Below are 21,723 nucleotides of genomic sequence, written 5' to 3' on the forward strand. Positions count from 1 at the left end.
TCCAATCACGGAAAAGAGAAAAGGACGAAGATTAAATCCCTCCGGATTTAAAGGACCTATTAACATGTTTTGTATTGCTTAAGTATTATTAAGAATAACATCGGGGGTACCAGTGGGTTTTAAAGGTCCTCGAATAAATGTGCCAGATCATGACTACAGATGTTTGGGAAAGAAACACTCAGCAAGCCCTTTCATCTGTCTGTGTCTGGAAGACCTGTACTTTTTCAGAGGTCTTTGACAGTGATGGAAGGACCGGTATTGCTCAGTAGTTAAATAGATGGTTGGATTTTAAGATCATTACTTTATTGAGTGTGCGCCCTCATGTGATGACATTGACTCAGTCTTGAGCTGAAGTTATGGGATTGGAATGAAATCCGATGGCATTGTCAGGTTGCATAGGACTTTGAGTTGGACTATAATGGCGATGGAATGGTGGATGTACGAGTTTATTTTTTTCAGTATGGCTGAGTTTGTTGTGGTTTGGTTGTGGGTGTAAAGTATGCTGGATGTCCAGCCCTGCCTTGTATTCTCTGCATATTTTCAAAGCAAAAACTAAACAATATATGTGGGTTTGGCTGGTGCTTCCGGGTGCAAGTGGGTTGTAAAATGGTTAATCTGAAATTGTTATTGGATTCTTGAGGATGGTTTTATTTCTGTATATGTAGCAGTGTGTGCAGTGGATATTGCTTTCTTTACTATTCTTTAACACTGTGTGATTAGAATGTTCCTGGGCCCCACAGTAACCCCACAAAGCAGCTGGTGGTAGTATTGTTCAGAAGAACTGTTCTTGAGTTACTTAGGCGGGGATAGCTTATAAAAAGAGTAAATATGGTAGACTGTGGTTAAATTAAACTATGGATACAACTAAATCTGTTTGACTGGAAATGTGTTTATCCAGAAAAGGCTCTTTTGGCTTCAAAGTGTTCCATTATAAAAAAAAAAATCGGGACTACAACACCACCAATCTGCTTGGGTAACCTGTGCATTACTTTTCACACTTTAATTAATGGGATGTACTGTGCCTTTTATTAACTCTGACATACTTGACAGTGTATTGCAGGAAATGCAGTCATATCATATCACAAGGTAGAGGTTCAAGGTTTCTTCAGGGAGAAGACTGTACGGGCATTTCTAGGTTACATTTGAGCAAATTGTCATATTACTTGGGAAATGCATACATCACAACAAAATAATGGTACTGAATAGTAGTTTGCTTATCTCTAGGTCTCCTGTATTACCAGTTACCCGCATTCAACGACCCAGGATACAAATAAGCATCATAATAAAACACCCAGCCACCACCACCACCACCTAAAATCTTGTTAATGGTACGTTCTGTTATAATGTTATGTTATAAATATGCTTATATAGCGCATGGCTACCCCAGCAATGAGGCGTCCCAGCGCTTGCGGACATGCCTAATTACAGAACGACCAGAGTGGAGGCGGCAATCAGCTCACAGGGGAACCCTAAATAGAAGAAAACAACCAGGTTTTAATGTGTTTTCGAAAGAGTAGATGGTCAGTAATAATACGCACACTTAAAGGGATAGAGTTCCAGAGTTTTGGGGCCAGATACCTAAATGATCGCCTCCGGCTCTGCACCTCCGGATCTTGATGGTACGGGCAAGAGAAAGGTCTGCAGAGCGGAAAGCACGCGACGTAGCATAGAAGGAACCGATTCCTTGCAAGATTTGGGGGCCAAGGCAATAAAGCATTTTATGAATAACACAAAGGGTTTTAAATTGAATGCGTTGTTTAACAGGCGACCAGAGTAGCCTACGCAGAACCTGGGAGGTGTGGCAGCGTTTCGGCAATCTGAACAGAATGCGGGCTGCCGCGTTCTGAGCCCTTTGCAGTCTGTTAACGACTGTCAGGTTGGAACTAAGCATAAGGACATTACAATAGTCTAGATGGGATAAGACCATAGTTTGGACGATTGTCTGTCTTATCCGGGGTGAAGGCATGTTCATCATTATATTCCTTAATTAAAGTTGACTTTCCACTAATATTAAGCTTTATTAGGGGGATTGATGAGTGTGAAGATTTGTTCGCATTAAGAGCAGGTGTGTAATCCATATTTAGGTCTCGCCTGTCAATGCGCTTGCGAGAATATAGGGGCTTATCCAGAGCTTAACCAAACAGGCGATTTCATGCAGTGCCCGTGAAAAGCAAGCTCAATGCGCAAGCGCATTGACCTCAAATGCGCGTGCACATGAAAGCCAGCCATCTGCCGCCCGCAACTTCACCGCCTCCTGCTGCATCAAAGGCTTTCGATCGAGTCGCATTCCTCCTCCCCCCAGCAATGCCAAGAGCTGTCACTTTCACTGCCGCCAGGCCGTGTCTCTCGTTTAACAATGAGAGTAACACGCTTCGATTTGCCAATCGTTACAATCCTATGATTTATAATTAACTGTAACATATATGTATTTTTTTTGCAAAAGCGCTATTGAAAAATAAAAATAACCTTTCACATCTCTATTACTCTACTAGCTATTAAATCAGTATCGCGGAAAAGTTGCATAGTCTGGCTTCTGTTTCTATTACCATTGAAGATCACCTCGTTTGTGTCGATGATCCTCAAACACGGATTATACGCAAAGCTCTTTTCTGACCAACTGATGTGAGAACCGTGATCGCATCATCCGAATGTTATATTTCGGGAAGCAGAATTCAACGTGCTACAAAATCAAGTTAAAGAGCAGCTACTAAGGTCCATAAAGCCTGGCAACAACAGGACTTGTGACATGTTAGGCTGCAGCATTTTGCACTTATTTATGATATAGCGCGAACTTTACTCTGTGTCAGAGCGCTTCACAATAGGACCCGTTACATTACAAAAGAACGTGCTTAGTTCCAAACTAAAAGTTAAATAGGCTGGCCAAAGGCTGTGTTATAACGTGAGTCGCATGTTCAGCTTCGGGTGTCTTGGCATTAAATTAAATAACAGACGTTTGCAATTACCCAACTCAATGCACTAGGTTTGTCCGACCTCTGAAGGATAATGGTCAAGTGGACCCACTAGGATTCAAGCCTGTCACCATGAAGCCAAACACATCACTCCTTGCAAATTTAGAACACAGTAGGTCTCTATAAAGTATTGTGTGTTTTAGTGTTTAGACGCACTGAAAGGTCTAACTTGCCCTCACTTACATGCCTTGTCTTCATTTCGCGCAGATTTTTTTGCGGGCCGTGTTTCTCGTTTTTTTTTTTGCATTTAATTACATGCATACAAAACATGTTGCATTACAAATGCTATAGGTGTCACATTTGAAAAAGTTTAAAGTATTGGCATTGTAAATGACACAGCTATTAATTTGGCTATTTTCAAGACCAACACATTAAAAAAAATTGTCATTTACAAAACCAATAGCTCCAACTTTTTTAATGCGAGACCTATTGCATTTCCAATGCTTGTTATTTTTGAGTTGGGGTGTGGATTTAACCTTTCCAGGAATGTTACAGTATCTCTTTATTTTCAGTTACAGAAGATGTGCAGAGTTTAGAACACCGAAGGCCACTGCATGTATTATGGGATTTTCTTTTTCTTTAAGCTCTCTACGGTAGATCATGTGGTTCCTTGGTCTCTCCTGTGTGTTGCTTTGGCCCTTCACATATCTGCCCCCAGTGCTCTGTTGCGCTCCTCTTTTCCCCGGTTGTCTATCATTTCCCTTACCCAGCCTTTTTTCCCTACCTCCTCCTATCCCATTCGCACCCAACAAGCTGCTGTTGCTCACCATCTTCATTTTCTCTCACACCAATATTGTCACCTACCCAGATGCAATATGTTTTTTCATTCATTTTCACTCTTAACTTTATGCTGGGTTGCTTGTTTACGGTAAGCTTGATGCATGCATGGTCAAAGAAGCAGATTAGGCTGTGTTATTATTTGCCTTGCAACTATGACCATTGTTTGGGGATGTTTGATAGTGATTTATCATCAATATACCTGTAGTTGGGGAAATTTGTCTATTAGCCATTATAATTACTTCCTTAAATGAATATTTGCTTTCTTGGCTTTTACAAATAGGGATTTTTTTTCTTAAATGTGATTTGTAATATCTGAAACTGCTGACACAAACACACTTTTTTGGATATATTTTCTGTGTATTCTTGAAGTACTTTTACATCTCCATCGTGTCCACAACAAGTGTCACTAATTTTATTCCTTTTCAGTGGGTGATTGAGCCCTTTGACATTAAAGGACCGCATCTGGATGCTACGCATGTTGGATTGGGGTAATTTGATTGTGTTTGACATGGTGTGATACATACGTGTTGTTTTTTATGTTCTGTATTTCAAGTATGTTTGAACCTGGAGTTGTTTTTTGGGAATTATACAGAAGATTGTAGTCTCTGGAAGTAGAGAAGAGTGGAAGAAAGGAAAAAGAAGGTGCAGTCAGGGAGAGAGTGGAAACATTAGAAAATAAAAAAAGAATAAGGAAAAAAGTGACCTGAGATAAGAAAAAAAGACATTATTAGTAACCTAAAACAAAGTCTTTATTAAGATTTTGTACAGTGGTACTTACACCAGAATAGTCCTTCCCATATCATAAGGGCTGCAGGGGCGAATGCACGGTAGCATCTCCGCCTTGTGCCTAGATGTCCACTTCCCCACTGGGTCCTCAACTACATGTTGAACCCCATCTTCAGCCAGGAGCTCTACCAACTAGTACTGTGCATTGTGGGGTGGGGGTCCCCAAAATCAAGATCTTGGCTGACAAGCGGTGAATCATCCCTCATTGGCTCCACAGTTAGCAGATTTTCCAGCATGTCACCATATTTCTAGGCCCTCTACCACCACCTATACCACCGCCCCGATTTTGAGATGTTGGACAAACTGGTTTGCGCCGAGTGTATGGCCAAACGCTGCTTGGCCAGTATCAATCCCAGAAGGCAGAATCTATAGCCTATTTTAGCCCCTCATTTGGGGTTTGGGAGCACATCCATCAGATAATGCTTGACCAAAAGGTCTAAGTATGCGTACAAATCCCTGCTCCCAGTACATCTGTTATCTACTGCACTCCCCCGTCATATGTAAGCACGCCACCAGAGCCGTCCCGCATTGGGGACAAGCACTCGACGTGCCGCGCTAATTCTATGTAGCCATTGCGGTATTAGATAGGCATGAATTAGATAATAAAACTGAGTAAGCAGCGCTTAACTGCACTTGCTACCCGAGTGCAACCCATGTCCTTTAGCTCTCTGCAAGCGACGTGGGTAAGTTATGTTAAGTTAAAATAGTTTTCTAAAGCTCTCTAATACCTGGAGGTGTCTTTGCACTGGCTTTAAAACAGCAAGATGAAGGAACTCTGGACAAAGGAAACTACGAAGTGTTAAATAACCACGTATTCAGAGTTTTTCTGAATACTAGTAAGTTGGGTGCCTCCTTGATGTGCAGTGTATTCCAAGCTTTTGTGTCTCCCTGCCACCCTGAGCTACTCGCTGGGTCCTAGGGACCACTGCGAATTTGGCAGTAGCGGAGCGAGGGATCCTGCTTGGGGTGTACCATTTGTGACTGTTGTAGGAAGTCTGGGCTGAGGCCATGGGGAGCTGTGTTAAGAGTGCTTTGAAAGTTGTTCTATGTCTTATGGGATGTCCATGGAGTTTTTCTGTAGATTTGGAGACCGTGATGTTTTGGAACCTTTATAAGAAGTCTAGCTGCAGCATTTTGGAGAGTTTGCAGTGTGTTCAGTGTGTATTGATGAGTCGTGAGAAGTAAGCCATTGCAGCAGTCTAACTTTGCCATTACCAGTGATGTGAGTTTTCTGAAGGTGCACTGGAATGTAAGTTAGTATCTTTTTTAGATCGAGACTGAGTCAGCATGCATGCACTGCTCAGTGAGACTGCTGTTGTGGAGTATGGAGGAGAAACCCCTCCCACTCCACCGTCCATGTTTGTCAGTGGCTTTTGTCAGTGTCCTTCCTAAAGGCTGGCGTCAGATCTGTAAAGTTGCTTGTTAGTCCCTGCATTGATAATATTTTTATTATACACCAGGTGAAACGTAAACACCTGCTTTATCTGCGTAGTGATTTGTCGGTGGGCAGATCCTGTCCAGATAAGCACTGCTGATAATTTATAGCCTTCTGGAGCTGCATGTGGTGTGCACCGCAGAGGCGCTCTGCTGTCCTCAGACCCGAGGCGAGGCTCCGGGTGCAGATAACAGCTAATCACAAAACAAATCGGTGCAATCACCTCGTGCACGAACCGTTGAATTGACATGGGTTTGGAAGAGACACGCTTTTTCAGGTTCTTTAGCTCCTCGCGCTTCACTCGCCTGTGCTGGGTGTCTCGGGCTCGTGTCGTGGACAGCAAATGCCTCAAAGTTACGGTTTGTTTGTGTGAGCTTGTGCTTTTCCAGTTCATGGTGAAGTGTGATTGCCTGAATAGGTGGATTCGAACCGCTGACAAGTTATGCGATCACAGGTTTTAATAAAGGTAAATACAAGTGAAATATGGAAATCCCATCCTTTGGCTGCCTCTGAGCTTCTTAAAGTTCGTTCGAGCCTGCAGCACGTTGAACTGGTTGGTATGTGTGTCTGGGTGTATCGCATTCAACACTTAAACTACGTTTAGGCGCTTAGGTTGTAAACTAAATATATTTATAATTTTTAACAAAAATCATTGCTTTTAAAACGGACATCTGGTCTGCTCTTCACGTATCAAGATTACAGTTTTAGTTAAAAAAATATCCTACCACCGATGTCTGAATTTTCCTATTCCCCCCCCCTCCCTTAGCCTTCCATTCGGGACGTGTCATAGGGCAATCACACAGATAGGACTCTAGTTAATGTCCGTTTTCGATGCTGCAAATAATTTTGCCTCAAATTAAACTCAGATGAGCGATACAGCATCCACGAGCGTCTCCTTGCGTCATCGTGGAAGAATGAGTTAAGCTTGTTGCACTAAAGGCGGTTTATTCAGCAGAACGAGGCAGCATTTCCGAACGCTCCTCCTTTTATTTGCTCTTGAAACAAACGCGCAGAGGTATTGGTCGATCTTCGTCTTATTCCCAGAGATGCTTGCATGCGTACACTTGTTTACCTGTGTGCTCTGTTCTTCACGTAGGTCCCCATCTATCCCACTATTGCCTGTATTTTATTCTCACCCCCTCTCTGCTGCTAAAAGGACCGGATGTGACGTAATCTGAAAGCAGGGCCTTATGGCAGATATAGGCAGCCATTACGTATTATATATTTTAAGGGGTGTGAACCAAAAGTAGAACAACGCAGTAGAAAGAGGTTTTCCTCCAGATTTCGATGCTACGCACAGCCTTACGTCATCGTGGTGCTAGATCGGCCTTTGACACTTTCCGAATGGGGATGGAAGGGTAAGTGCTCCCGCCAAGCAGAGCTTTGAAAAACCAGTAATCCTCAATGCACACTCTGGCTATATGCAGGAAAAGTCTGTCCTTGTCCAGCCCGTGCAGCTGTGCTGTTTATGATAAGGCGGTCTCTGGTATCAGCCCATACCAGGAACAGCAGGTCTTTATAAACGTGAACTGTTGTATTAGATGGGAGGGCTGGGGTCTGTATGCTGCCTTCATGGGGTTCTACAATACAAACATGCACAGTACGGAGTGCTAGGAGGGAAGTAAGGGAAGGGGCTATAAGGTGTATTAGCATGCAGGGTGGCAGTGGCCATGGCAGGGAGTGACGTCAGCAGAATAGATTGATGGCATGGATAAGCTTGGGCATTAGTGATGGCAAGTGACGTAAGCTGAGTTGCTATTGGTATGGGTTTTGTGTGATGAGGAATATTGATGACGGGGAACTGGCGTCCGCATTAGAGGCTGTTGGCCTTGTGCTTGTGGCTGAGTTGCTGGGGGGGCGGGGGGCGGCAGGAGTGTCAGTTGAACAGAAGAGACTGTTGTCAAAGGATTTATTGTGGGGTTGGTAAATGGTGATGGTGGTAGGGAAGTGACTTCAGCAGGAGAGACGGATGGTCTAATGTGTTGTGGGAGATGCAGTGATGAGGTGGACAATAGTATCAGAAGTGGACGATAGGTTGGCATGACGGCCGGAGTTAGTGCTTGACAAGACTGGGTGTTGTCAAGATTTTGGATTTGGAAGGGGTTTATTGAATCGGCTGCTTTACACTGGAGGCCTGTCATGACCTACATGGCTGAAAAAGTTGCATCAGCCTAAAAGCAGCGCTATAACGTGCCCATTAGTGTCAAAGATTCCCAGTTACAGAACAGTAGATGGGGAAGCACACAGGATAATTTCCTGCATGTCGAAATAGTTTTAAGGTCCCAAAGACTAGACCGATTGCATTGTAAATGCTTGTTGTTGTCCTGAGATTTAAAAGGCAGAATAGGTCACTGCGCTCACGTTATCTGTTTAGCTTAGTTTGTCATCTATAACTCCTCCTAGGTTGTGGGTCTTCCCAACAGGTATCGGTAGGGAGTCCATTTATTGCGGCCAGCAGGCCGGGGTTAATAAGGAGGTTTGACCTCCCAAACAATATAACTTAAGTCTCTGCTGAATTAAGCTTTAGGCAGTTCATGTCCACCCAAGTATTGATGCCTGCATGCAGTCACAAAATCTGAACCCTGTGACATTATAGTCATTGGCCAGGGAGACAACTATTTGGTTGTCATCTGCGTAGGAGGTCAGGGAAAAGCAGAAGGTGTTTATTAAGTCAGCCAGTGGGGTGACAGTCAGCCAGTGGGGTGACAAACACATTAACGATGTCGTACTGAGCGTGGACCCCTGAGTGACTGTAGGAGAGTAGGGTCTGCTTCCTATGTTCCCCCCCACTTTTTGCTCTGATCCACTGGTTTTTCGACTCTAGTGTGGCTGTGGGCCTGCTAACCAGACCCACAGCCCAGCTGTTCTCTCTCTAAATTCATACCATGTACTTTAGGTACATAACCAATTGGGAAGTGGGTCACCTTTGTGAGCCCCTGTATAGTGTACCATAGGTACCCAGGGCATAGGTGCATCCAAGGCCTACCCGGGGCTGCAGCATGAATTATGCCACCCCTGGCTGGCCATCCACATTGACACAACTGGCTGATCACTCAGCTTGGGCAAGGTCGTGTAATCACCCCTTGCTTAGGTATAGTATTCCTATACCTACCATTATATATAGACACATATATATACCTATAAGTCACTCCTATGGCAGGCCTTAACAATCCTGGAGGCAGAGGGCTTGGTTTTATGTGAGATGGTGCTCTAGCATGAGCTGAGCTTGTCCACAGATTTCGGAACCATGTCCTTATAGCTGTTCTATGATATAGCCATACCATATACTGTTAAGGGCATTATAATCCTCGTGGTTAATGCTTACTTTGGTTTGACTTTATCGAAACATGTCGTGTAAGGTGTCATACGCTTTGGAATACTACCCCCCGCCAGTTCTGGCGGCGGGGGTAGCATTTCACCCTTCTAGAGGGAGAAGACATGTAGTTGTACCTTTACCCGGTTAAAGTTGAACAGAGCCTCAGCATCACAAAATGGATGCTGCTGCCACAGACACAAGTCTGACCTCCTGCAGCTGGGAGCCCTTCCAGCGAGGGAGGCCTGGACAATAGGTTTCCTGCCGTGGGAGGTGCTAGCACCTCCCCAGACAGCCTATAGTGTATTGAGGCAGGGTGGGTTGAAAGGAATGAGACACTGCCTGGGGCACACAAGGTGCTCCATGCATAGTCCGGTTCAAACCAGTTGCTGGGGCACTCCAGCCGCAGCTCTGGCGTGAAACTGGACAAAGGGGAAGGGGTGTAACCACCCCCTTCCCTGGTCCCACCCGTAGGAGGGACCTAGCAGGTAATCCAGCCCTTTTAATTCGTATAAAGCTAGGAGCTGAGTCTAGAGACTTTAGATTATCCTGAACTGAAACTCTGACACGAAACTCAGGACCTTCGACATTCTACTGCAACTAGAAGACTGAAGAATCTCCCTTGTGGTCATGGAGTGACCACCCTGTGCAAACAGGCACCACCTAGCGAATTGCCGGTTTGCTTTGTCGACGCTCCTGAAGGATCCTGACTATCTTGCTTCACAGGACTGGACTTCCAGACTTCTCCGCCCCCGACCAACACCTCCAGCAAAGCTGAGACCCGTGGCGGACACGAGAGACGTGGGACCGGACACCTGGCCATTTTGCTCTTTGCTAAATTGTGCAACTTCTGAGGCGTCCTTGAAGTTGTGCATTGGGACTTGAGAAGCCCCAACACCTAGTCGGAAGCGCACCGAAGCTCAACCCTCCACACTCTACGAGTGCCGCGTGGGGCCTGCCTTTGCATTTCCTCTCGTGGCGTCTTCGCGGTTGTTGGCCCGCTGGCTAGTGGCCATCTTGAAGACTCCATTTTTAAACAGCACTGCTTGCCTGGTTGCTCTGGGCTTGCTCCTGCTTTCCTGCAAAAGGGAAGCCCCACAGACCTTGCTGAACAAGAAGCCGCTCTTCACATCCTGCGTGGGTTGCTTTGCCAAGGCTTGTTGACACCAATCCGGAAGCCGACACTGCCAACAGCAAGAACCTTCGTGGGACAGTCCGTATCCAGCTCCTGGTCATCGTTGACGCCTCCTGGTCCACGTGGCTGCAGAGACATGCTTCACGACATCACCTGATTGCATCTCTACCTCGCCTGGTTTCTTCCTGGTTCCGTTCCGGTCACTGGCTAGTGACCCAGACTCTGTCCCCTCTGCTTTCACTTTCTTCACTTCCTGGATCCACCCAGACATCTTCCTCCTGGTCGCTTGCAGCATCTTCTTGCAGCTCTCCATAAGATTCGATGACGAAACCCGACACGACTTCACACCTATGCACCCGTCTCCTGTGGGTGAGGTAACTAGAGTACTGCGGTGCTCCCGTGGGTAACAACTATCCAAGTGTTCTAGTCTAACTTTGTTTCCTCGCTATCCTCAACGAAGTGTCCTAAATCAACTAGTTTGTAAACTTTACGTTCCCGTTGACTTTCTATGGAAACCCGTGTGTGTGTTTAGACACTGCACACGCGTCCTGTGGGCCTCCCCCCTTCCAATCCTTTGTCCTTAGTAGCCCCAGTGATTCTCCAAGCCCGAGGCCTATTCACCTTTCCCGAAGTGGTTCTTATACCACTTCTTTAGTATATGATTTGTGAGACCCCTGGGGCAGAATTGTATTTGTGCAACTAATAGTATGCTTATTGAGTAACTTGTGCTGTATCTCGAACTCTGGTCTGGTAAAGAGTACAGAGGGGTTGTGTTAGTAATAAATACATATATATTTGATATATACCTTGTGTGGTGTCCTTTCATTTGGTATTCAAGGGATTATATATGGTAAAACAGCTGGCTTCACATGCTCTCTGAAGTTTTAGCCTAAGACTGCTTTGTCCATGCTACCACTAGGGTAGCTGGCCTATAAGGTTGATTTTACAGCCATCACCATAAGTGTTGTTTGGACTGGTGCAAGGTGCTCACTAGAATAGTGTACATCATATACCAGGCCAACTTCTCACAGTGACCCCGCAAGAAAGCGAAGAATGATGTGAAGCCGATTCACCCAGTCAGATTGTTTTTGACCCAGGAAGAAGGATCTCAGCAGATCCTAGGCTGGGACGGTAACCCCAATTTTTGGTGGTCGATCCAGCAGCAGTCCATGATTGACAGTGTCAAAGGCTGCCTAGAGGTCCAGCAGGATGAGGACTGCCCCTCCACATTGATTTAGCACCACCCTGATCTCTTCGGGAGCCTTGATCAATGCCGTCTCAGTGCTGTGACCACTGCGGAAACCAAATTGAGTGAAGTCCAAGAGATTGTTTGTTTAAATGTGCTCCACAAGTTAGTCGTTCTTGATTTTCACCAGCAGCTAGCTGGAAGAGGTAGGCAAGAGAGAGGGCAGTAAATGTTTGGAACCCTGGGATCCAAAATGTCTTTCTTAAGAAGCGGGAGCACGGAAGCCTTCTTCAAAATTTCTTGACATATTCTGGACTTGAACAAGAGGTGAAAAATATCATATAAGCATCGAGGCAGTGGTCCAGGTCGCTAGCTTAGCCACCCTCGGAGGGCAGGGATCCTTAAGAGAACCTGAGGTTGTGGATCTAAGAAATGTGGTAACTTCCTTTAAAGGGCCATGGCGAACACACTAAAGCTTTTCTGCTCTACAAGCGCGGTGATAGAGGACCTGCTAATGTAATGAGAGGGACTGAAGAAGTGAACCCATTATACACCGCTTCCACTTTTTTATGAAAAAAGTTGGCCAGGGTGTTGCAGAAAGCTTGGCTAGTTGCAGTGAATGTTTTAGTAGCGTTTGTTGTCAGTTTGACCCTTTGGAACAATTCTTTAATAGATTTCTTTTTGACTTTATCTTTCTAGTGAAATAAGCCTTTTCCTTTGCAATAAGAGACTTGTAATTGGCTTATATTTGACCTTTACTTCCTTGCTGTAAGCAAGACTCCATCTATCTTTTCTCCTGCAACTTTGTTTAAGAGGCCTTTGTTCATCTGTTAACCAATGGGGCCAAACTGGTATTGCGTTTTGCATTTTAACTGGAGCTAGAAAGCCGGCAACCGTGTCCAACTATAGAGTATATTGAGAGACAACTGTGTCTAAGTTGTCTCAGAGTGTAGGTATTGAGTCAGTAAGGGTTGTAGATAGAAGATCTGGTTGGGAATTGTGCCAGGAGAGCTCAAATTGTTCTGGCTTTGGTAGGCGGAATGTACTGATTGGCTTGTGTGTCGAAATGGACTGCTTTTTGGTCTCTCCATACTAAAGGTAGAGTTCTAAAATTGCTTAGTGAAGAGTTGTTGGTGAAGATGTCATCTAGTGTGTCCTGCTTGGTGTGTGTAACTGGCTACAATTTTAGAGGCCCAAACCTGACAGTCTGAAGAAGAGGTACTTTACGTGTCTGTGCCAAGATATGCATCTCGATCAAAATCGCCTAAAACCGTGTAGTTGGAGGATATATTACTCAAGGAGTCTGCTAATCCCCAGAGAACACTTGTCTGAGATGAGGTGGCCTGTAAATGAGCCTGCCTTTAAAATACTTCACAAAGTGGTGAGGGAACGGGGTTGCAGCAAACTGCTAAATCCGCTGTGTGTACTATCGCTATACTATCGCTATACCACCCCCACGTGGCCTATAACTTGCTCACAAAAGGCATTGTCCCTCAGTAGTCCTCATGGGCAACTGCCACAGTCAATGGCTGGGGTTTCGGGAGGGGACAGCTCCACCAGATGGACCACCACTGCCAGGGTGACTCTAGGGGACTTTGTCCTCTGTTAGTCTCTCAGCCAAATAATCTAGGGGAAGACCCAAGGGGAGAGGCCTCGCCTGGCCCAGCTCCACCAAGTTCTCCCTCATATCACAACAAAGTGGAGGCACAGGTTCCAGTCCACCTCACTTCCCTGTAGTCCAGCCGCTAGGTTGCTCACAGGCGCCACCCTCTCTTATGTAGCAATTTCATGCTCTGTAATGGGGCCGGTGGCGCTGAGCATTTGTAGAATCACAAAACAAAATACCAGTACTGCAAATTTACTCCAGGGGAAAATCAACTAACATAGTGACACTAAACACCATATTGACAAGACTGCTTTTTCTGTCTGAAAGTCTTTGTTTATGATTTTTATTTTTCAAGAACACATTTTCATTTTTTTGTATAACATCACCACATAAAATACAAATCTAACAACTCAATTTGTCGAATATCACATATAAATTGCAAAAATTCACATTTACACTCTCCTTTCACACCTTCCACACAAACATTCACCCAGACTCACTAGAGTCACTCACACTTCCTATTTACACAATATACATTTTTTCAACCTTTATAAGAATGATTTTTGCTTTAGAAACAGAAGCACCCTTGGGATAGATTTTAGTTTTAGAACATTTCAAACTTTTTGAAGGTTCCTAAGGTCGCATAGAAGGCTGGTCTACGCGTTTCGAACACCCTTATTGGGAGGTGTTCTTGTCAGGACCACATATCTGAAAAACACAGGGGAGGTGTCAATACTAGAAGCATGTTGTTGAATTCGCATGTGCACCATAATCTGTCTTACCTCGGCCTTGTCAGAACGAGGTGAGGAGAGGATTCTGCAAGTAATCAAAGGGAAAAGGGCGGGCTAAGTTTGCCATTCTAAAAACATAACCAATTTATAACAACTACCAGAGATAGAAAACCGTGACCGTCGCTTGACAGTACATTCTTTCATACTCACAATATTAATTTCGTGTACACTGCCTTGGGTGGGATGTGTTGAATTTCTTGGTCCTAGAACGCCAATAATTAAGAAGGACAGAGCGTCAGATTTTTTTATTTTTTATATTGTTAATAATTAGATTAGCTGGCCGAGGACTGACTTGTGGTGTGCCAAGCTATTCATACGCAGACGTTTTTATGTTGTCTCTTTTCGCTCCAATTTATGAGCTTGTTTTCTACGAAAAACTGGGAATTCAAAGAGTCACGTTAGGAGCCTGGTCGCATTTGCTGTCGTTGCTTAACGTGATTACCTAACAAAGCCGATGTTTTTCTTACCATTCGATTCGGCGTTCGCGTCCTCTATTTTCCATCTGACTCGCTTTCTTTTCCTCTAGCGGATTTCCGGTATTAAGGTAGTTGTGACGTAACAGACGTTAAATTACGGCGGCCTCTCCTAAGGCTTCTGGGAATTGTGGTTTTCAGCTTCATACACAGTCGTGCTTCCTATACTCAATGTTTAAATACTGCGGCCTCTCCTATAGCTTCTGGAAATTGTGGTTTCAGCTTCATATACTTTATCGAGCTTACTATAATCAATGTCAGAACCAGGTGCCTTGAGTGAGAAAATAAATCGTCTGGATAAAGAGGCAATGACACGAATATTGCTGTTTTGAAAGCATTTGTAGGGCAGCGGCTCCCCTGGGGCATAGGCCACGCCTGCAGCTTCTCTTCGGGCCTCCACGGCTGGCGGCACAGCTGCACCTCCGTCTCTCTCTCTCCTCTCTCCTCTCTCCTCTCTCCTCTCTCCTCTCCTGCTGCACACCTTCTGTAGATCAGCATCGATTCCCTTCTTGTGCTCCAAACAGTCTGCTTGCCCCCTACACAAAGGATCTCCGCTTTGGGGCAATCCAGCTCAATCTCCGGGCCTACACTGGCCAGCTATGAGGCACAGCTTAAACTGCATGGCACCTCATGGGTGTGGAGTGTGCCCCCTGTTATGTTGTCCGCCGGGGTCCCTTCAGCGCTTTTGGCCAGTCAGACTGCCCCAGGAGCATCTACTTAACAGGATGTTGCAGGTTGTAGAACAGGCCAGGAGCTGCAATAGCTACTTTCTGACTGCCATCTTGCCAGGCCACACCCCCAAATTAATATCAACTTTTTAGCTATATACCCAAAACCTTCTTGGCCTCTCACCCTGTAAGGGAGCTGTCTAGTGTGCCAAAATAGAATGATAGACCTGTGTGCTCCGTTTTATAATACCTGTATTTTTAGATCACATTTTTAAATTGCACGCATATCAAAATTGTAGTTTCAAAGAGGTTTAGTAGATTCAAATACATTTTTGTAAGTTTAAATAGGCTTATCCATGGGTTTATCAAGAAGTTCTAAAGATATTTAACTTTGTCGTTAGTATACCTAATGTTCAGACAACAGGGCAGGAAGTTTTTACTAGTGGTCTGGTAAACACCTTGGTAGAACAGGATTGGTAGGTTGCATGAGTTATGAGATGCACAAAGACTTTAGTTTTGCAGCGTGAATCTTTCTGGATTCACTATGCTGTGCATTATTCCGCGGTCTTGTGGTTGGGTCCGGAATCGTAGTCTTTTCTTTGTTTTTTTTCGTAGCCCAGGTGGGCGTCGGCGTCACACCTCCTTGGGTGTATTTGCGGTGACGTCGGCATGCTTCCTGCGGAAGCTCCCACTCTTGGGCGCCATCTACAGATTCTTTTTTCCGCGGTCGGGTCTGGATCGTTCCCGTTTGGGCTCCAGACATTTTTGGAGAAAGAAGAATACAGAAATTGGAAGGAAAACATCTCAGAAGACTCCAGGAGACTTCATCAACCAAGGGCCTACCGGTAGATCACGAAAGCAAGGACTACAACGCCTGCTCTCATCACCCCGAAGACCCTTCGTGTGAGAGAGAGACAGAGGGTAGCGCACGCCACCCTGCAGGGAAAATCCCAGACTCCATCCCTTTACGAGCTGGGGATGCCTTCAGAGGAAGAGGACAACGCTGCCGCCGAAGACGACAGCTACACGGTCGTAGAGACCGATTACACCAAGACATCTGATAAGGTAGGAGACTCTACGGCCCCTAAGAGCACGAGAGACCCTTAGTCTCGAAAGAACGAGGGCAAGGCCTCGAAAGCACCGGCGCCAAAATCTTCGGCGCCCGCGGCTACATCCAGGCCCAGCAGATCCTCTGAGAAGGAGTCCCCGGCGCCGAGAGCTGTTGAACAGCAAAAGCCGCCGAAAATCGTACCCGAAAAGGATCGGTCGAGGGAGAAGGACCCTAAAGCACCAACACGGTTCGACGTCAAACTTCGGCACCGAAGACCAGCTCGGCGCCGAGCCAACCACCGAAAAGGGCGGCCGAAACATCCGACGCGGAACACGCAGCCGAGATGGAGAAAAAGAAAAGGCACCTCGAGGCCGAAATGGAGAACATCTTGCAGCAGAAGAAGGAATTCGACGCCAAGATGAAGGCCTTCACGATTCCCCACAAGACAAAGCCACAGGTGGTGGAGGTTGTCGAGGAGGAAGACGATGACACCTATGAACAGGCGCCGGACGTCGAGGAGATCGACGACCAGGAAAACGAAGAGAGTCCCTACTATAGTTACGACTATGAGGAGGAAGAGGACAACAGGACGGACGCCGGGTCGGCTCCCTCTGACTCACACGAGGTGGATTATCTGGAGGTCGACACCCTAAGCCCAGAGGAGGCGGTCAACACATATCCCTCGAGACCCTCGCCGCCGGACGACATCGGAGCCTACAACTCGGTGATAAACTGCCGAAGCAGCATTCAAGCTCAAGCTCGACGAAGAGAAGCAGAAAGCAGACTTCCTTCTGGAGACCTTGCTCCCCAAAGAGCCAGTACCTGCCCATGCTCGACAGTGTCTTGGCCCAGGGAAAGGAAGCATTCAAGGAGCCCGCAACATGCAAAGCGGTCACTCCCAGAACGGAGAAAAAATACAAACATTCCTCAAAAGACCCACCCTACATTCAGGGCACGGTCTCAGCAGACTCCATCATCACAGCCACAGCAAGAAAGAGGGCTAACGTGCCCACTACTTCTGGGCTGCCTCCAGATAAGGAGAGCAAGAGAATGGACCGGGTGGGCAGAAGGATTGAACGGAATGCCGCAACCCACTGGCGCATGGCGAATTCCAACGCCCTGATCAACAGGCACATGTACCAGATCATGGAGGAACTGGGTCAGTTGGTGACAGACATGCCCCAGGATGCCAAGCAAAAGGCCGAAAGACTGGTGGAGGAGGGGAAGAACGCGGCAAATTCTTGCCTCAAGACGGCCCTGGATGGGGCAGGCACCTCCAGCAGGCTCATGATGATGGGCATCACTGAGAGGAGGCACGCCTGGCTCAGGGTTTCAGGCTTTAAACCCGAAGTGCAACACAGCATCCTGAACACACCGTTCAACGGCGAAACACTGTTTGGAACAACAGTTGATGAGAAGCTCAGTCAACTGAAAAAGGATAACGAAACTGCGAGATCCATGGGAGCATTGCAGTTCAGAGGTAGCAAAAGGGGTGCCCCGTCACGGAGGCCTGGAGGGAGAGGTGGAAACCAGCCGGGTACATCACACCAGGTTTTCCAACAAACTCACCAGACAGACTCACAAGCACAGCAGGGTCAGCATAAGCAGTCCTGGCAATACCAGCCAAGAGGCCAGTCCTTTCGAGGGAGAGGAAATGGACGTGGACAGAATAAAAGAGGGGGTCAGCAGCCCGCCTCTAAGTGACTTCGCAAAACCCCGTGTGCCCACCCACAGGAAAGATCCCAGGGGGCAACACGTACGTAGGGATCAGGTGTTACACAAACTAGACACCTACGACCACATAACACCAGTGGGAGGAAGATTACGATTTTACCTTCAAGAATGGAGAGAAAACACATCAGACAAGTGGATTCTCAACATCATCCAATTCGGATACTGCATAGAGTTGGAGGGGATACCAACAAGCAGAAAACCAAAAAGACCACTAGCAAACAAACAGCTAGTGCACCTTCAGGAAGAAGCAAAGGAGCTCCTGCAGAAGCAGGCCATAGAACCGGTCCCCTTCAGGGAAAGGAACAAGGGGGTATATTCAACGTACTTCCTGGTACCAAAAGTAGACGAAACAATGAGACCCATTCTGGACCTAAGGTTCCTGAACAAATTCATAAGAACGCAAAAGTTAAAAATGACCTCCCTACAAGAGGTGCTCCCACAGTTGCAAATCGGGGATTTCATGGTCACGATAGACCTCAAAGACGCCTACCTGCACATCCCAATGAACAAAAAGGACAAGCATATGCTCAAATTCACCATCGGGGAAAACCACTACCAGTTCATAACACTAACCTTCGGACTGAAGTCAGCACCAAGGGTCTTCACAAAGTGCCTTGCGGCAGTCGCAGCGCACCTACGAAGGCAAGGAATACATGTATACCCTTACCTGGACGACTGGCTAGTGAAAGCAAAGTCCTACCAGAAATGCAAGCGGGACGCACACACAGTGACGACCACACTCCTAAACCTGGGGTTCTCTATCCATTGGAAGAAATCATCAATGGAGCCGGAACAAGTGAAAATCTTCCTGGGAGCACAGATCAACACCTTACAGGGCAAGGTGGTCCCCAGCGAGAAGAGGGCGAAAGCGCTGGTGAAAGAAACTCGCCTCTACCAGAAGGGGCAAGCTCGGACAGTGAGGACTGCGAGCAAGATCATGGGCATGATGGCATCATGCATCCACCTAGTACCAAATGTACGACTCCACATGAGACCCATTCAAGAATGGCTACAGGAGCAATGGTCACAAGCTACAGGCAGTTGGGAGGATCTAGTGGTTGTAACACACTCAGTGCAGAAGGAAATGACATGGTGGAACATGGAGAACATAACAAGGGGAAAGCCTCTAACGCCCCCAACACCAACAGTGACCATCACCACAGACGCATCCCTCAAGGGATGGGGCGCTCACATGGAAGAACTCAAAGTGAGAGGTCTCTGGACACCAGCAGATGCGACAAAGCACATCAATTACCTGGAATTGAAGACCATCTTCCTTGCACTGAAAGCTTTCCAGACGAGACTGTACAAGCACAAGGTATTGCTACAAACAGACAACACCACAGCGATGTTCTACATCAACAAGCAGGGGGGGACACAGTCAACCATGCTTTCGTCGCTAGCGCAGGAGATATGGAGATGGGCCATCCCACTCAAGATAGACCGGCTGGCCATGCACCTACCAGGGAAGGACAACATACAAGCAGACTGGCTCAGCAGACTGACATCGGCATCCCACGATTGGGAGCTCAATGCCCAAGAGACAAGGTGGTTGTTCGACAGATGGGGAACGCCATCAGTGGACCTTTTTGCCACACGCCAGAATGCGAAATGCCAAAACTTCGCATCCAGACAGCCCGAGGAGGGATCCCTGGGGAATGCCCTATGGATAGATTGGTCCAGGACATTTGCTTACGCTTTTCCCCCGATACCACTGATGCACAGAGTGCTGAGCAAATGCAGAGCGAGCAACATGACTCTGATACTGGTCGCGCCGAAGTGGGCCAGACAGACATGGTACTCGCAGATAATGGAGATGAGACAGTGTGCACCCCACAGATTCGGCAGAAGGAAAGACCTGCTCTCCATGCAGAACGGAGAAGTGCTGCACCCAGAGCCAGAGAGCCTGAGCCTGGTGGCATGGCTCCTGAGGACATAGAGTTTGCACATTTGAAACTACCAGAAAGCACCCTAAGGGTTCTTCGGGAGGCACGAAAACCCAGCACTCGAAAGTGCTATGTGGCAAAGTGGAAAAGGTTCACAATGTGGTGCTGAAGAGAAAAGCTTCACAATAAATTGAAGGACTCCACAGTGCTAAAGTACCTCACGCACCTGCTGGAGAATAACCTCAGTTCATCCTCGTTAAGAGTCCACTTGGCAGCGATAGTCGCCTACACAAGGGGAGAAACGTGCAGGAGTTTCTTCACTTCACAGGTGGTGAAAAGATTCCTGGAAGGAGCGAAAAGGATCGCACCACCAAAGCGGGTGCCTCCACCGGCATGGAACTTGAACATAGTCCTTACGGAACTCATGAAAGAACCCTTTGAACCACTTCACAAGGCCTCCCTAGAGATGCTAACTATGAAAACAGCTTTCCTGGTTGCAATAACGTCCCTACGCAGAGTAAGCGAACTTCAGGCACTGACGCTACAAGAACCCTACATACAAATACATAATGATAGGGTTGTGTTGAGAACTGACCCACACTTGATGCCGAAGGTGGTGTCCAAATTCCACATGAACCAGTCTATACAGATACCGAGTTTTTTCCAAAAACCAACAACTAGCGCAGAGCGAGCTCTGCACACCCTGGATGCCAGAAGGGCAGTCATGCACTACATTGAGAGAACGAAGGGACACAGGAAAACAAAACAGTTCTTTGTGTCATTCGCCAACAGTTTCATGGGGAAAGCAGTAACCAAGGACACTATTGCACAATGGATCGCACGAACAATTCAGCTCTGCCACAAGCGAGCAGGACAAGAACTAGCAGAGGGGACACGTGCCCACTCCACTAGGAAAACTGGTGCTACAATAGCCTTCCTGGCTAACACACCCATACAAGACATATGCCTGGCGGCAACATGGGCTTCAGTGCACACGTTCATGAAGCACTACTGTGTGGATATACAAATGAACAAGGAAGCACAAGTCGGACAAAAGGTGCTCCAACGTATATTCAATAACCAACGCTCATCTTCCACCCAGCCGCCACAGAAATAAGAAACCGCTACAAAATCTATGCACAGCATAGTGAATCCAGAAAGATTCATGCTGCAAAACGAATAGTTTTCTTACCTGTCGGTATAGTTTTGCAGCTAGAAGATCTTTCTGGTTTCACTAGCGAACCCACCCACCTCCGCCAGAAAGATGAGGCTGGAGAGAGAAAGGTGGTTAAAAACTGAGACATGTAAAAAAAAAAAAAAAAATGGACTTTCAAGGTTACAAGCGGTAAATCACTTAATGGAACATTGCCATTACTTCGGAAACAAAACAAACACAGAAAAAAAGAATCCGAAGATGGCGCCCAAGAGTGGGAGCTTCCGCAGGAAGCATGCCGACGTCACCGGAAATGCACCCAAGGAGGTGTGACGCCGACGCCCACCTGGGCTACGAAGAAGAAAAAACCGAAGAAAAGACTACGATTCCAGACCCAACCACAAGACCGCGGAATAATGCACAGCATAGTGAATCCAGAAAGATCTTCAAGCTTCAAAACTATAACGACAGATAAGAAAACTATTTGTTGCTCCCCATTGTATGTTGCTGCTGTGTGTGGTTCTTAGGTAAGGGTGTTGAATGGTTTCAGTACGATGAAGACTGGTAGTTATCTTAAAATAGTATTTGGTTGTATGTTTGTGGAGCATTCTTTAATGAAAACAACATCTGTTGTTCAGAGTACATTGCGCTACTCCAATGTAAAGAATTATTTGTTGCAGATGACTGCCATAAGAGTATTGAGCTTGATGCAGATGACTAGTTTGCTGGCCTTATATGTGAAACGGTGAGGTGGGTT

The 21,723-nt window shown here is 46.5% G+C and overlaps 1 protein-coding gene across 3 annotated transcripts in view; it reads left to right on the forward strand.

The window, feature by feature from the left end:
- The window catches only part of CDC42 (cell division cycle 42), a 131,683-nt gene that overhangs the window by 21,070 nt on the left and 88,890 nt on the right, over positions 1-21,723 (forward strand). Inside the window, exon 1 of one of the 3 annotated variants that reach the window (XM_078642802.1) lies at positions 1,230-1,328. The exons of the other annotated variants lie outside the window; for them this stretch is intronic. The gene's annotated coding sequence lies outside the window, so the exon portion shown is untranslated. Of the gene's footprint in view, positions 1-1,229; positions 1,329-21,723 lie in introns of those variants that run through there. 3 annotated transcript variants of the gene reach the window in all.

The sequence above is a fragment of the Lissotriton helveticus genome, chromosome 5_1 (genome assembly GCF_964261635.1).
Source record: "Lissotriton helveticus chromosome 5_1, aLisHel1.1, whole genome shotgun sequence".
Taxonomy (NCBI): Eukaryota; Metazoa; Chordata; class Amphibia; order Caudata; family Salamandridae; genus Lissotriton; species Lissotriton helveticus.